The sequence below is a fragment of the Daphnia magna genome, linkage group LG3 (assembly GCF_020631705.1).
Source record: "Daphnia magna isolate NIES linkage group LG3, ASM2063170v1.1, whole genome shotgun sequence".
In the NCBI taxonomy this organism is placed as follows: domain Eukaryota; kingdom Metazoa; phylum Arthropoda; class Branchiopoda; order Diplostraca; family Daphniidae; genus Daphnia; species Daphnia magna.
This window is the reverse complement of record NC_059184.1, coordinates 11,886,623-11,904,003: the sequence shown is the minus strand read 5'-3', so window position 1 is coordinate 11,904,003 and position 17,381 is coordinate 11,886,623. Positions and strand designations below refer to the sequence as shown.

At 39.1% G+C, this 17,381-nt stretch overlaps 2 pseudogenes; both read left to right on the top strand.

The window, feature by feature from the left end:
• The first annotated feature begins 1,631 nt into the window (after positions 1–1,631).
• On the top strand, positions 1,632–2,328 carry LOC123470703 (annotated as a pseudogene).
• Positions 2,329–5,331: 3,003 nt separating this feature from the next.
• On the top strand, positions 5,332–8,705 carry LOC123470702 (annotated as a pseudogene).
• Positions 8,706–17,381: the final 8,676 nt, after the last annotated feature.

The following is a 17,381-nucleotide window of genomic DNA, read 5'->3' as shown; positions in this document are numbered from 1 at the left end:
ATCTTAAAAACATCTTCATATTGTCCTTAATTGCTTTCTCCATAAGTATCCCCTACAGGACATCTTCAAGACATCTCTATATAGTCCTAAATTGTTTTGTCCATAATTATCCCTTAGAAGACATCTTAAAGACATCTCTATAGAGTCCTAAATTGCTTTGTCCATAAGTATCCATTACAGGACATCTTAAAGACATCTTCCTATAGACATAAATTGCTTTGTCCATAAGCAACCCATACAGATCATCTTTAAAACACCTTTATATGGTCCTTAAATCCTTTTTCCATAAGTGTCCCCTACAGGACATCTTAAATACATCTCTTTATAGTCCTAAATGGCTTTGTTCATAAGTTTTCCCTGCAGGATATCTTAAAGACATCTCTATATAGTCCTAAATTGCTTTGTCCATAACTATCCCTTGAAAGATATCTTAAAAACATCTTCATATTGTCCTTTATTGCTTTTTCCGTAATTATCCCCTACAGGACATCTTAAAGACATCTCTATATTGTCATAAATTGCTTTGTCCATAACTATCCCTTAGAGGACATCTTAAAGACATCTCTATATAGTCCTAAATTGCCTTTTCAATAAGTCTCCCTTACAGGACATCTTAAAGACATCTTCATATAGTCATAAATTACTTTCCGACACGGCACAAAGATATCTTTTTTTTGTGATAACGATGTAAAGTCGTACTATATATATGAAATTATATCTTTTAGGATGTAAACGACATGGCTAAAGAAATGGCAATGATAACTATGCCATAAATAAGATGTCAATAAGGCATCAACGATATGAGAACTTTTTAGCATGACATCTTTAGCTTTAAAAAAGTTGTCTTAAAAATAACATTAATAAGAGTACCTTTTGCCAACATTTTAAGCTCTGTAAAAAAGTTGTTTTCAGGTGACATCTTTTTTACATAATATCAACTGCTTTAAATAGGTTGTCTTTACTGGAAGAAAATCTGGTCAACACTATCCACCTAAAAATAAGATGTAAAAAGGATGACCTCAAAATTATCATATTATTATCATATTATTATATATTATATTATATTACATGATATATATACAGTCATGCTTGGAAGTTTCTTTAGCAGGCTAATCGGTCTATATCCTTCTATATCTTTTTGATGGAGGGGATACTTTGGTGCCTACCATACCCCTTTATGCTATTCCTATTTCTCTTTCTTTGCAACCCGCGAAAAAAGTGCAAAATTAAAAGTAGGAAAATTGACTGAAAGGTAGAGGAAGAGAAGAATGGAAAGAAAACGAGGGTATGGTAGGCACCATAGTATCCCTTCCGTCCAAACAAAATGAAAGGATATAGACCCATTTGCCTGCTAAAGAAACTTGCAAGCATGACTGTATATATATGTAGATATGTATATTATTATATATTTATAATAAATGAAACGCAATTATGTTATTAAAATACTTATTTACTTTAAGTCTTACTTATTTATATAATTTTTTTGCTGTTGTTATCTATTTCACGCCCTTTAAATCAAATGCGTTATAAAGTATTGTCGCAACTCTGTATTTGTCTTTGTTACAAAAAAAGAGTTGTGGTAACCTAATTTCTCAATTGTAATTTTTCTTGCGTCAGTGGCATGCTTTTACCTCATGCAAAAGGATAGGTTAACAAAATATTTCGAGTGAAAAATGATGTTTTTTGTGGTAAAAATTATTGAATCTAACGAAATTGTTGTTGTGCCTGTGCATTGGTACCAGTTTAGCGACAATAAATGTGCCTGGCCCATAAAAGATGCACAAAACCGCGCTGAAAGGGAGGAAGTTTTCAGCACGTGGTGGCCACGCTACAACGCTAAAGTGATTCCATCGCACGGTAAGTTTTACATTATACAATTGTTTTACTTAATTTTCAAATTTGTTTTTAGATCCGCATAATCCGATCATTGGGGGGAAATGATCTGGGGAAAGTTTTAAGAACGGCATGGCGTTACTTTATGTCCGACAAACTATTGAATCAGTTAACGTGGAAAGGACAGCATAAAACCAATAGAAAAAAACCAAAGGACATTAAAGGCTTGCAAACCTACCGGCTCCCTTCGGTTATTTATAGTAAATATCAATTTATGAATCCGTATATCCAATCGATATTTTATGTATTGTTTGGCGTTACAAATGTGATGTAATATTTCTAAAAATGTTACAGATGCAATTAAAGAAGAAGGTGGAATTTACGCCAACGTTTTGTTTGAGTGATCTCAACAAACTCAGCGCAGAATTTGTCACGAAGGCAGGTACTCGCTTGGCTGCTAAGCAGAAAAAGTTGGTGGAAAACAAAGATATGTAGTTTGTCTTTATTATTGCTGTAACCGCCAGGAAAAACTGCCTATCTTTGATATTGTTGTATGTTAATACAAAATATGCAACATCGTATTCATGTATACCTTGTTTTCATTATATGTATATATATAATATCTATATATATATATATATATGTATACTATATAAAATTCATAAATATATACTATATAAAATACACATATATATGTATATATATATAGTACATGTATATCTTGTAGGTAACGTTAGGTTATCTACAGTACGTATTCTTAGTAAAGTATCGTTCAGACTACAGCTCTTTTCTACGTATAACGTATAACGTATAACGTTAAAAGTTTACGTTTGTACTTCGTAAATTTCGCTGCGTTTTTTACGGAGCCATATTTACGTAAATGTGTTCGTAGACTGTTCAGACTACACTGTCAAATTTACGTAGAGTAGGCTAGATTCTGCGGAGATTCTAGCGTCTGCTGTAGATTTTTGTACCTGTTGTAGCTCTTTGTTATATTTATTGATAAAAGTTCTGAGGACGAAACGTTCTTCTTCTGACCAATTTCTTGAAGACCTAAAATAGAATAAGCAATAAACAAAAATAGTTGCAAAAGATTTCATGACAAAATATTTACTTTTTGATTTTCTTTATCGGTGATTTTTTGGGGGGCGACTTGAATTTGTTAGGGGAATTCTTTTTGGCAACTTTAGTAGGCCCCATATTTATTTTTAAAATTAAAATTAAAAAAATTAATTATTAAATTTACAATTCTACACCTGACATATCCCAGAATGAATAAACAGGAGAGAAAACCTGAAAAAACAAAAGAATGTAGACAAGCGTAATAGATTTTGGCTACGTAGTGCGTAGAACGTCCCAAAAACTTATGTAAAAATGAGATCAATCTCATTTTTACGTACGCTCAGTTTTGACTTCGTTTTGACTACGTTTTGAGTTTACGTATTACGTACTACGTAGAGCGTTGTGTCTGAACACTCTTCCGTTCCCAGCTACGTAACTCGGAGCGTAAAAACGTTATACGTAGTACGTAAAACGCTCAAAAAGGCTGTAGTCTGAACGTGGCTTAACATGTTTATAAATAAGGAAACTTTAAGATAACGTTTTGCTAAGATTTGTACAAGAAAGCTATGATGTTTATTCTTAAAAATGAACATTAGACAAAAAAATCTATGGGACAAACGTACTTTTAAAAATCTTTTTATATGATTTGCCCGGACATTTTTTAACACAATAGACTGACTTTAAGATATAAGCAAGTTATATAAAGTACAAACTTTTTTTTACAACTTTACATCTGTTTCACAAAAAAAAAGATATCTTTGTGCCGTGTGGGTTGTCCATAAGAACCCTTACAGGACATCTTAAAGACATCTTTATATTGTCCTTAATTACTTTCTTCATAAGTGTCCCCTACAGGACATCTTAAATACATCTCTTTATAGTCCTAAATTGCTTTGTTTAGAAGTGTCCCCTGCAGGATATCTTAAAGACATCTCTATATAGTCCTAAATTTCTTTGTCCATAACTATCCCTTGAAGGATATCTTAAAAACATCTTCATATTGTCCTTAATTGCTTTTTCCATAAGCAGAGTTGCCACTTTAGCAGAATGGTCAAATTCTAGTCGTTTTCCCTGACTTCCAGTACCAAATTTAATCGATTTCCAGAATTGTTTCCGGAGCCCTCTAACACTACGTTGAAAACAATACAAGCGCTTGCACTCATACGACCTGGTTTAATGAACTGACTTAGTCTTTCTTGTCTCAAAAGGATATCACAACCAACAACTGATTGCGACCAATATGGGAAATAACACGGGAATAAATATTTTTTCTTGAAAAGGTTACTTTCGTTGAAAAAATTGTGAAAAAATGGGGGCTGATCAGTAATTTCTTAACTCTATTTGGAGCTCTCTTTTTCTTCGTTTTAATGCGGAATGATCTTCCGCTGCGCGGTGAGTTAGTTCGTTCAATTCTTCTGTTACGCTTTCAAGCAACAATTCAAGTTTTTTTTGCCGCTTTTTCCTCAGACTCCTTACAATCATTACTTATCTTTTTGGCTTCTTCCAAAAAATCTTGTATCTCGAAGATGAACGGCGGGTTTCTTGAATCATTTCTTGAGAAATTTTGACCTTAAGTGAGCCTCCACACTCTTGGATACTGTTATATACGATCCTTTGACTTACTAATGATTGGTCACTGAGATTTTCAACCAAAAGGTTTTTGTTGATTGAAAAACCTGATTCAACAGCTGCGTTTCCGAAAATTCAAACAGTCCATGCGAAATGCTTCTATATTTTTATCATCAGCAAAAGGTGAACTTGGTCCTTTTTGCTCAGAAATCTTCTTCTTTCCGGCTTCCGCTTTCTTTAAAGCTTCCAGTTGATCAAACGTAGCCATTCCGATGGCAACACGTTTGGGAGGCAGACAAATTTCTGAATCATCTAAATTGTATAGCGGAACCCATTCCGCTCTACCCTAAGGGTGTAGACTCATTTATTTTAGCCTTTTAAAGATTTTGAAGGCCACCTTGCCCTCTTCCCCCGTACAACGCCTCTTTTATCTCAGACTAATTTTTGATTTCGCTTAGGAAACAACGCTCAGACATAATGTCAAGGATCAGTAGAAACCGACCACCGCCGAGTAAATTTTTTTACTGTCGGGTTTTCGATCCACGTGCCGGTGGCTTCGAGCAGCGGAACGTCGATCGATAGAGAGTCCGTGAGCGTCAATTTCGAATCGACTCACATCGTGGACATCCTAGACTCCACGAGAGAGATAGATCGCCGATTGCTTCGCCACGTTACGTGCCGCAGTGGGCTAACAGAGATTGTGGATATTCCGAGCACGAAGGTTTTGCTTCGGAATTTAACTCAGATTTCCACAACAACCGATCTTACGACCGGTTCGACCAATTTTTTGAACGTGACGGTCGTGGCGATTGGGAAAGACATTTTGGCAAAGCAAACGATCGCAGGTGATCCTGGCAGTCGTCCGCAATGCGCGATGACCAGGGCGAGGCACGTGAGTACCGTTGCGGCGAGGACGGTTTTTATCTGTATAGATACGATGGGATTTGCTACGACGACGAAGGATTCTCTTATCGTTTTGGTGAAGACGGTTTCTACTACGATACTGAGGAGGGCCGCCCTTACGATTCAGGAGGGTTTTGTTGCGACGAAAACGGTGTGCGATTAGAATACGCCGAAGGGCCCCAACCGAACGAAAGTTTTAATTTAGATGAGCACTCTTTCGTACCTGGAACGCCTCGTGTCATGAGTGCCAGAAAATCCCCACTTCAAAAACGTGTGAACGTCGTCGATTTAGCTGACACTGAACCAGAAGAGATACGACGCCCATTGCATTTTCGCGCATCCGTTAGTTCAAGGCCGGAAGATAGTGAAGTAGTAGAAGCTGCGGAATCGGCCGACGACACAATTCCGACACCACTTGTAGGAGGTCTAAGTCTGCCAGGCAATTCGGTCGCTCAGCCTCTGGCCGTCTCGAAAGCCATCTCCGGTGAGATTTCATGCTGGATGACAAACGGTATTTCGACTGAGGCCTCCAAGGCAATATCGAAAGAATTTCCGCTTGAGTATGTGGACCCAGAATTTGCGATCAAACCACCTATACTGGACGGATGGATCGGCCAGCGGGCGAAGTTGAGACCCGACAAAGGTCTCCTTAAAACAATTAATGCGACGGAAGACTCTTTGATTAAAGCCTGATCGATCTCTATTCTCGTTTAAGTTCTTTGCCAGGTAGTGACGCAGCGAAAAGATCAGTACAGGCCGCGCTTCAGCAATGACCCCGTGAATTTTTTCATATCACACGAAAGCGTCACAGCACCGTAATAGCGTTCGCCGAACCCGCATCGGAATATTTGTTGCGTGATCCGGATGCGTTTGAAAGCGGAAAGGAGGCGCGTTCCTTCCTCTTCACAGAAAAATATCTGCAGGCAATGTTGACGGACGCTAGTCAGGACAATACTCTGGCTCAAGCAGCTAGAGTAGCGGCAGCAGCTGCAGCCGCTATTGAACCCAAAGCTCAGAATCCGAGGCGGTTTCGTTTTCCCCCAGAGCAGACGGTCGCATCGTTTCACCAGACCCCACGTTTCGACGGCATTCAAGTCAGCCGAGGCGGAAGAGGTGGCCGGGGCAGAAGGAGCGGCAGAAGCAGAAGTCAACGCCACAATACGTGGCTGCAAGGGGGCCGAAGGTATGTTTATTTAAATCCTGATCCTTTGGCGTCTCGCAAAGATCACTCTAAACCCCGTTCCAAATCAGTCAGTAAACCAGCGAGTATGTTTCATTCCAGTCTTTACGGGGGAAGTACGACTCCGATGGGCGTCGCGTCAAGACTAAAGAATTTTTCTTCCCATTGGACGTCGGTTACGGATGATCTTTGGGTCCTTAAGACAGTTAGCGAAGGTTTGCGTCTAGAGTTTACTGCCGAGCCTGTTCAAAAATTTCTCCCGTCTGAAATTACTATGTCAGAAGAGATGACGGCCATTTGTGACAAACAAGTTAACGAACTTTTATCCAAACAAGCGATAACTGAGGTCATGGACGGCTCCGACGGCTTCGTGTGCTCGTTTTTCTGCATTAAGAAAAAGCAGGCGGGAAAATTTCGACCGATAGTTAATTTGAAACCGCTCAATCGTTTCATTAAATATCAGCATTTTAAAATGGAGAAACTTGACTCGGTCCATTTTTTAATCAGGGAAGGTGATTGGATGGTCAAAGTAGACCTGCAAGATGCCTACTTTACAGTTGAGATCCTTCATTCTCATTAAAAATTTTTACGGTTTAGGTGGAGGACGTGCATATTCGAATTTAAATGTATGCCGTTCGGACTTTCTTCGGCTCCAAGAGTCTTTACTAAAATCTTGAAGGTAGTCATGGCGTTTCTGCGTAGGTGAGCCATCCGGATAATTATTTATCTCGATGATATTTTGATCCTGAACGGTTCAGCAGAAGGGCTCCTAGCAGACCTTAAGGTAGTGGTGGAATTACTACAAGCTTTGGGGTTCATAATTAATCAAGAGAAGTCCATTTTTACTCCCTCTCAGGTGATAGAATATTTGGGACTCGTCGTCAGTTCGATAGACTTATCATTCGCGTTACCCACATCAAAGGCAGAAGCAGTAAAGAAAATGTGCGAGTTGGCCCTAGCCGAGGGAACGGTATCGTTGCGGACGCTAGCTTCCATCCAAGGAAATTTTTGCTGGGCTATACCGGCGATACCCTTCGCTCAATCGCACTACCGTAGCCTACAGCGATTTTATATTTCAAACGCGCAACGGGCCAACTCCGAGTTCAACACTAAGGTGCGGCTATCCCCCTGCGCCCAACTGGATCTCAAGTGGTGGATAGCCAACATCGAAAAATGTAGCGGCAAAACGTTTTTCCCGAGGGATGCGGACATAGAAATTTTCTCTGATGCGTCGTTATCAGGATGGGGGGCCGCATGCAACGGTGTCACTACACGGGGCCCTTGGACACTAAGCGACAGAGAGAAGCACATAAACGAGCTTGAGTTACTAGGAGGTTTATTCGCGATTCAGGCCTTCGGGGCAAATTCCAGCAACGTAGCGATCAGCATCTTTTTGAATAATTCAACCGCAGTTAGTTACGTAAACAAATGCGGTGGCACCAGATCAAGAGCTCTTACGGCCACGGCTAAAACTATGATGGACTGGTGCGAGATGCACAACATCTCACTAGAGGCAGTACATCTGGCGGGCGAGCTGAATGTTGTCGCCGATCGAGAATCCAGTGCGGAAGCTGACGCCAGCGATTGGCGGCTGAGCCCTTCGGCTTTTATCGAAATCCGGAAGGTTTGGGATATAAACACAGATTTATTTACCGCTCCGTGGAACGCCCAATTGTCGAAATTTGTGTCATGGAAGCCACAACCCGGTGCAATGGCCGTAAACACGTTTTCAGATAGCTGGGATCGAGTTAAAGGCTATGCGTTTCCCCCCTTTTCATTAATTTGTAGATGATGTATTGAAAAGCTGTGGTGGGAGAAAGCGACAATCGTTTTAATTTGTCCAATTCAGCAAGGCCAACCGTGGTTTCCGGTGCTACTGGAACACGCTTGCGATATCCCTCGCCTAATGTTACCATCGGAGAGCCTCGTAACGTCGGTACACGGCACACCTCACCCATTACTCCAATCAGGTGCGCTCAAGCTGGCCGCTTGAAGACTCTCCGGAGTTCCCACAGCCAGCAAGGGTTTTCGGAGCCAGCTATCGAGCTTCTCTTGGAAGGAGGCCGCGCCAACACCAACGCAGCGTATGAATCGGCATGGAACAGTTGGTGCGATTTGTGTGTTTTGCGGGATAAAAATCCCCTTTCTAGCAATGTAAATTCAATTTCAGATTATCTGGCCCATTTGCAAACGACCTGCAAATCGTACAGCTTGATCAATATTCACCGGTCCATGCTTTCCGTTACCCTACAACCAATCGACGAGTGCCCAATTGGGCAGCCCCTGCTTATCATCAAATTATTAAAAGGGTGCCATAACCGTAACCAACCCAATCCCAAGTACAGGTAACATGGGACCCTACGCGTGTTTTTGATTTTAATACCTCCGTGGGCGATAACTGCGCACTCCCAATAGCCGCGCTGGTAGGAAAGTTGGCTACCTTGTTGGCCTTAGCTACTCTGCTTAGAGTGTCGGAGCTGGCCTCCATTCCGTTTTCATCAGTAAAATTTTCAGAAAATTCGGTTAAATTCGCCCTATCAAAACCCCGAAAAGCGCAGTGAAACGGGCCCTTGCAGTCATTTTCGCTGGCCACCTGCCCGGACTCGGACGTGGGCCCAGTAGCGACTTTACGGTCTTACATTGACCGTACAAGTACCAGCCGGCCAAAAAATATTGATGGAATGCTCTTTACTACTACCATTTAGACCTTCGGGCCAGTAAAGCCTCGCTTACACTAGAGGTTTTTCTTAAGCTTTTAGTTCCTTAATCTTTTAATAATATAATATACTTAAATAATATCTTATAATAAATAACATTACATATATAATATCTTATAATAATACCTTAACTTCTTAAAATTAAAAGCTTAAAAGCTTAAAAAAACCACTAGTATAAGCGAGGCTTAACGGGCAATACAGTTGGCCCTTGGATTAAAAACTTTGTGAAATCGGCGGGGATCGACACAACGATATTTAGCGCTCATTCGACTTGAAGTGCGGCATCCTCGTTGGCCGTCACGCGGGGACTTCATATAGATGTGATATTACAGGCCGGCCATTGGGCCAGCCAAACGACATTTAGTCGGTATTAAAATCGAGGAGTCGACGCAACATTTGCAACATCGGTCTTAAACGACGCGTAATCTTTAAAATCACCCTTAGGCTAGAGCGGAATGGGTTCCGCTATACAATTGAAATTACCGGAGTGATCGCGAAGCGATCACGAAGGGTAATTTAAATTGTATGAGGAAGAATGAGAGAGACCTTAAGGGTCTTCTAACCCATCCCTAAATCCTCCCGTCTCATTCAAACCCTCACATATTTTTTTCCTAAATGTTGCGTATTTGTCGCCACGGTCAGGATCGAACCGGAGAGACAGTCGAAGAGGGGTTGAGGAGCCAGCCAAACGGAATGAAGAATAATATCTCCAATCAATTTTTGTTCCCCTGTTTCATGAAGGCACCATATGCCAAACTTTACCTTTGTTCATAAGAAGCGGCTTTTTCTGGCAATGCCGGCCAGTTTTTTATGCCCATCTGTTTATGTTCCATTTTATTACAATGTTTGTTTATATGTTGTAACCCGTCTTGCGATGTTTTCCCCAAGAAAAATAAGTCTGAGAGAGAAGGGGCGTTGTACGGGGGAAGAGGGCAAGGTGGCCTTCAAAATCTTTTAAAGGCTAAAAGAATCGCTTCGCGATCACTCCGGTAATTTCCAATTAAGGCACGTTAGTTCTTCAGATGACAAGTTTTCCAGCTATCAGGTTTCAGAATTCTTTTTAATATGTTCCGAGTATTTTTCCAACTTCATTGTAGATGGATGGAGCTAGTGGCTTCTGTGATTGAAAACGGCGCAAAAAAAGCTCCACTTCGTTTGCGGCGCTGATGAAAAAGGCAGCTTTAGCGCGAAGAAAGCGATCCTTAAAGGAGCCCTGAAGTTTTTTCCAGCTTGGCAAACAACACAGTCTTCGTCTGTCCACGGAAACAGATCCGTTTAGATTGTCGGTTATAAACGGATCCTCCAAGTGGTGGGGAACGGAATTTTTTCCGATTAAAAAATTACCCTTCGTGATCGCTTCGCGATCACTCCAGTAATTTCCAATTAAGGCGCATTAGTTCTTCAGATGACAATTTTTCCAGCTATCAGGTTTCAGAATTTTTTTTAATATGTTCCGAGTATTTTTCCAACTTCATTGTAGATGGATGGAGCTAGTGGCTTCTGTGATTGAAAACGGCGCAAAAAAGGATCCACTTCGTTTGCAGCGCTGATGAAAAAGGCAGCTTTAGCGCGAAGAAAGCGATCCTTAAAGGAGCCCTAAAGTTTTTTCCAGCTTTGCAAACAACACAGTCTTCATCTGTCCACGGAAACAGATCCGTTTAGATTGTCGGTTATAAACGGATCCTCCAAGTGGTGGGGAACGGAATTTTTTCCGATTAAAAAATTACCCTTCGTGATCGCTTCGCGATTACTCCGGTAATTTCCAATTAAGGCGCGTTAGTTCTTCAGATGACAAGTTTTCCAGCTATCAGGTTTCAGAATTCTTTTTAATATGTTTCTGAGTATTTTTCCAACTTCATTGTAGATGGATGGAGCTAGTGGCTTCTGTGATTGAAAACGGCACAAAAAAGGCTCCACTTCGTTTGCAGCGCTGATGAAAAAGGCAGCTTTAGCGCAAAGAACGCGATCCTTAAAGGAGCCCTAAAGTTTTTTCCAGCTTGGCAAACAACACAGTCTTCATCTGTCCACGGAAACAGATCCGTTTAGATTGTCGGTCATAAACAGATCCTCCAAGTGGTGGGGAACGGAATTGTTTCCGATCACTCTGCGTACGGCTTATTCCGATTCGTTTTCGTTCAACATAGTCTCCGTGGCGGGCGTTCCAATTTTGTTTGATTGTTTAGCTATATTGTCATTATTTACGTTTATTGTTTTTTTTTTCTTTTGATTTGGTTTTAAAGTTTGTGTATTTGTGTTTGGATTTTAAAAATCTATATATATGTTCAAAAAGAATAAACTTTTTTTGTGAAAAAAAATTGCTGTATTTCATTTCTTTTAGAACCACGAAACAAATTTTACATTAGAACAGAAGTAAGAATTATTATTATTTGATAGGTAATATTAATTTTCACCGGCAAGATCCGATGAAACAGGTCGGAGTTGTTTTCATCTTAGCTTATCCGAAGACCGGTGTGACAACTTGCTGCAACACTTCATCGAGTTCGACACCTTCGGAACGAAGCCAAACGTCGTGAAGCCCATCAGTAGAGACGAGGAAAGAGCTTGGTAAATCCTGAGAGATACTACAAAAAAATGCCGCAACGGAATCCCAAACTTGTCTACAAATTAGACACTGACTGTCTTCTGTGTATTTGTGGGACCTTTTTGCATTCTTTGTTTGCTCATCAGTTTCTCGTTTGCAATATCGAATCGATTCAAACAGAGAATTAAAGTAAATTCGTAATAAGTGAAACCAATTGACCCCAATTATTGCGATGGAATCGGTACACTTCCTACGAGGAAGTACGTTCAGTGGCAGGACGCATTTTTGGCCGGAATACTCCACGTTGACAAAGCATTTTCCTTTCACCCCTGTTTTTCGTCCGTTGGGAGTGATATAAACCAATTTAATTTTTTCTAGCTTTGGTTTTCCTAAAGCTTTCCATACACTCCGACCGATAGCAGATATTTTGGTGCCACTATCTACAATCATTTCTATGCCCACACCTTCCACATTTACTTTGATGGTAAAATTTGGACTGTTGCATGACGTTTTTGATTCCAATGCTAACTTCTTCATACTTTCAGTTTCTTCTCAAAAATCTACACTGACTGGATTTATAACCTTGTTCCAGTCCACGTTTAGACTAGAGAGCCAGCATCACCCCATGACATTTGGGCATTCATATTTCGAAACGTTTGCTACTACCAGTGGCAAACGAGACATCCATTGGCCGTATTGTACATCAGCCATAAATTTGCCCATTAGCATGATTGTATGGCTACTAAAGGGGCCTATCACATCGAATTTGATAGGCTCCAAGCTAGGTTTCCCCAATTCCTTCCATTCATCTCTGGTTACAAATGAATGGTGAATACCAGAATGCATTTCCATGAGGAGGTCTACTCCATTAATCTTTAATACGAAAGATGGTCTTTTTTTTAAGATAACGGCTTCTGTTTGATTAACATTTAACATTGCGGGAACATTCTCTTTTCTGTCAAGTTTATCCTCTGGAATGAGTATAGGATCCCAAATATGTTCACATATTTGACACCTTTCTTTTGGATCTGGAAAAGGGGTTTTTTTATTAACTTTTCGTTTCTTTGCTTGCCGAATATCACTTCGTGTTTTGCAGTACTGAATCGTTCCAAAGATGGAATTTAAATCGAGGGGTAAAGCTTGAAACCAATCAACTCCAATTACCGCAATAGAATTGTAGTGCTTATTTCGCTCTAGTACAACCACTGGTAAGAGTCGCCTATGACCAGAATACTTGACGTCAACTAGACATTCTCCTTCGCTGGATTTGTAAAATTTTATGTGGGATAGTAGCTTAGGCTTTCCTAATTTTTCCCATACATCTTGACTGATATAAGATCGCATATACCAACTGTTTACTTCCATCTGGATTGGTGCACTATTCATACTAACGTTGATCCGATATGATTGGCTATTACAAGACGATTTCAATTCCTGAGTCAATTTCCTTTGAGCTTCAGTTTCTTCTCGGAGATATGTACTTTCCGGATTGAAATATCTATTCCAATCGAAGTTTATCGAACACAGCCATTTTCGTCCTAGGATAGGCATATTACAAAAATAACTTTGAGATTTGTAATATGAATTCGAGCCTCTTGTCACCAGCAGCGGTAGTTTAAACGTGTTTTTGCCGTACTGTACGTCAGCAATAAATTGTCCCTTAAACCTCATGACACTGCTTTCAAGGAGAAATCCCACGTAAAAGTTTTTGCGACGCTCTAGTTTTGGTTTTCCCATCATCGTCCAACTACGCTTGCTAATAAATGATTCATGAGCGCCGGAATCAACGAACATGTCCACTGGTAATCCATTGATCTTCAATCGTATTTGGTATGGATATAGGTGTAATAGGTTTGGGTATGGGTCGTATCGGTAGTTGGGGTTGGCTGGTGGCTCTTGAAACTCCCTATCAACTTTTGTCTCAGACAGATTTCCATTCAGGTTTTCAAGTTTTAATGACGCACTGTTGTTTGCACTCTCCAAATGCTTTGTTAAAAGTTTGTTTTGTTCAACAATCGTTGGACTAGCCATCACCGTATCCATAATCACTTCTGGTGCTGGTAATTTTGGGTCGTTCATATCTAGATTTTCATCATTACGAGAAGTAGTCCGGTGTTTAATGATCTTGGTGGGCTTCCACCATTTTTTCTTCTTCTGTACATCTCGCTGATGTCTGGTATCGTCAGAAATAGTTTTCGTTTTCTTGGTTTGGATGAAAAAATTTTCCACCATTTTTTCTTCTTCTGTCCATCTCGCTGCTGTCTGGTATCGCCAGAAATAGTTTTCGTTTTCTTGGTTTTGGATGACAAAATAAACCACCACTTTTTTCCCTCCGTTCTAGTAGGCTTTTCATTTTCAATATCAGCGACAGCATCTGGGTTGTTGTTTCCGTTTTCTCTGGTTTTTTCTGGTGGCTTTGATGTGCATGTTTCTGGTCCGGCCTTGTGAGATAGCTCCTCTGGTGTCTCTAAGCCATCTTTGGTGTCGTTAAAAACAGGTTTAACTTCCACCTTTTTGGATGAACTTAATTTCCACCATCTTTTTTCTTTTATTTTGGTGGCGTCTTGGTTTGGAGCATCATTGGCAACGTCTGTCTTGTTTTCTCTGGTATTTTCTGGTGGCTTTGGTGTGCATGTTTCTGGTCCGGCCTTGTGAGATAGCTCCTCTGGTGTCTCTAAGACATCTTCGATGTCGTTAAAAACAGGTTGGGCATTTAACGCAAAATGGCAAGGTTGGGCCAAAGCAATCGATCGCGAACTTGCCAAGTTTCCGTCTGAAGATAGGCTATCCCGCATTAACCCACACCGGAGTGGCTTATTTCGGACCAATAGAGGTCACCATTCTACGAAGAAGTGTTAAGAGATGGGGCTGCCTGTTCACATGCCTTACGTCTCGTTGTGTCCATCTAGAAATGGCATACAATTAAAGATAGCTCCTCCAACTGTTGTTGGTCTCTGTGTTAGTAGGCTGGGAGAATACCCTTCAGGACACTGGTACATGGCCAACGCCATACAGATTAAACCCACTATACATCCAATGGCAACCATTGTTGAACCTATGGCCAACAAAAGCTTCAGTTCCCTACTAAGGTGCATTTTATGTGAATGAATGATTCGAGTTTACACAATTTGTTTCTTTTTGCTTTTAGATTGTAACATAGGCATGACAACTCAGAAACAAATTTTTCCCATTTCATAAAAAAAAATAGTTGTTGAACATTAACGTTTTTGGCAGTTTCCAATTATTTGAGCTACAGTTAATGTTTTCACATATTTTTCATCTAAAATGTTTTTTAGAAAATCTAAAAAAAATTATGAAATCTTTGTTTTATTATGTCGATTCCTCTATGAACGCGACGAGTGGAGACGGAAGTTCGAACTGTAAAACGCAGTGTTGTCAAAATCAAATGATAAAAGGATTTAAATCAAAATCAAATCATTTCACCATAATAGCTAAAATCTAAATCTTAAATCAAATGAAATAATTTTCTAGAACTGATTTAAATCGTCATTTAAATCATAAATAAACTCATGAAAAAATTGATTTAAATTGCTATTTAAATCGATTTCGAAATCAAAATCAAAATCACTTCAACTCTTTTTCATTGAATATAACCATATGTTTGTTAGCAAAGCAATGGAAAATCTCTTCGTAATTTTCATTCACAAACTCATAATTATTTTTTGTAGTTTTTGTATTTTTTGGCAATTGATTGATAGCAACGGAAAAATTAGTGTAGGGTAGAATGGGTTCAAATGAAACACTTCATGTATTTTTGGTCCCCCAGACTAAAGTACTGATTTAATTCAGCAAAAAAGTATGTAATTGTGTAGGAAATTATTTATTCTTTAACTCATTTTTCAAAAATTTTGTCAGACGACAAGAGCTAGATTTTTGTTTCAATTGACCCCGCTTTTCAATTGGTCCCATCCTCCCTACAAAATCAGTACAAAACTTAAAGTATCAGGCACGATTCCCACAATGATCGTTATATTTTAGAAAGAATGATGAAGATTCTTTAATCTATATTAAAATTGATAAAAAACGGTGATTTTGATTTTTTTAAATGATTTATTTTCGCATAAATCAAATCAAAAATCACAAAATTTCAAAATGATTTAAATCAAAATCATAAAAAAATGATTTAAATCGCGATTTAAATCATTTGTGATTTAAATCGCAATAGATTTTGACAACACTGAAAATTTATAAAAAACGGTGATTTTGATTTTAAAAATGATTTATTTTCGCATTAATCAAATCAAAAATCGCAAAATTTAAAAATTATTTAAATCAAAATCAAAATCATAAAAGAATGATTTAAATCGCAATAGAATTTGACAACACTGAATTTCAGTTTATTTCTGTTTTACTTTCCTTCAAAGTTGGAATGTTTAAATAAAATCAAGTGAATTGCAGTGAACAATTTTTTCGATGTTTTTGCGGGACGATCGATCCAACAACGGCAGCATTCCCCGTTTAATGAAAAAAAAACTAGTATTTCAAAGTTGAGATCCGATAATCGAGTTCTTTTTGCTGTGAAAATAAAGCCAACAGTGCTAAAGACACGTTCGCATGCAGCCGACGATGGCAATGCACTATTATCAGAGTTGCCGCGATCGATTTAATGATCGAGATCGATTGATCGATCGATCGAGATTTTTGCGATCGAGATCAATCGATTGATCAAACCGATTTATCAGGATCGAGATCGATATCGAAAGGGGTTGAACGAAATCGATCTTGACTGTGGTGACACCTAGTGGCGGATGCAGAAAGTTTTTAAAACATTCATTAATCAGATGACATAAAACTTTTTAAAGAGTTCAGATAGTAGACGAACTTCACGTGTTGTTTTTTTTCTATTCCTAATTCTTGCTCATTTATACATTATTAATTTATATTTATGTTTCCATTAGGAAGTATAATAGTGGTCTACCTTCTTCAGCAGCTTGTGAGAGATTATTTAGTACGGCAGGCTTAATTTTCACTTCTAAGAGATGCAAGCTATCTAATTTGAATTTCAATATGTTGCTGTTTTTGAAGTTAAATGGGTCCTGCTGTCGTGAGTGGGAAAAAAATCCCTCAAAAACGTCTGGTAGCCCCACTAAATAATGCTGTTTATTGCTGTGTAATTGCTAGAAAGATTTAAACAGAAATACAATTTTAAAAAATTTAACGTGATCGATTCGATTTCGATCATCGATCGATCATTTCATTTTTGATCAATCGAAACGATCGAAACGATCAAAAATTTTTTTGATCGAGATCGAGATCAATCGATCGCGAACTAGTGATCGAACGGCAACTTTGTCTATTATAATGTGCAATATTCCCTAATAAGGAAAAAAATTTAGGACATTTGTAAACAATAAAAAAATATATATAAAAATATGTATTATCGACTTCAATTACCTACAATCAGTGATCAAAATTGATCACACCCTTTCAATCTCGATCTCGATCTCGATCTGGGTCGTGGATCTATCGCTCGCTCACGATCAGCAAAAAGTGATCGAACGATCAAATCGATCTCGATCAGAAATCGATCACCACAAGTCTGCATTGAAGAGAT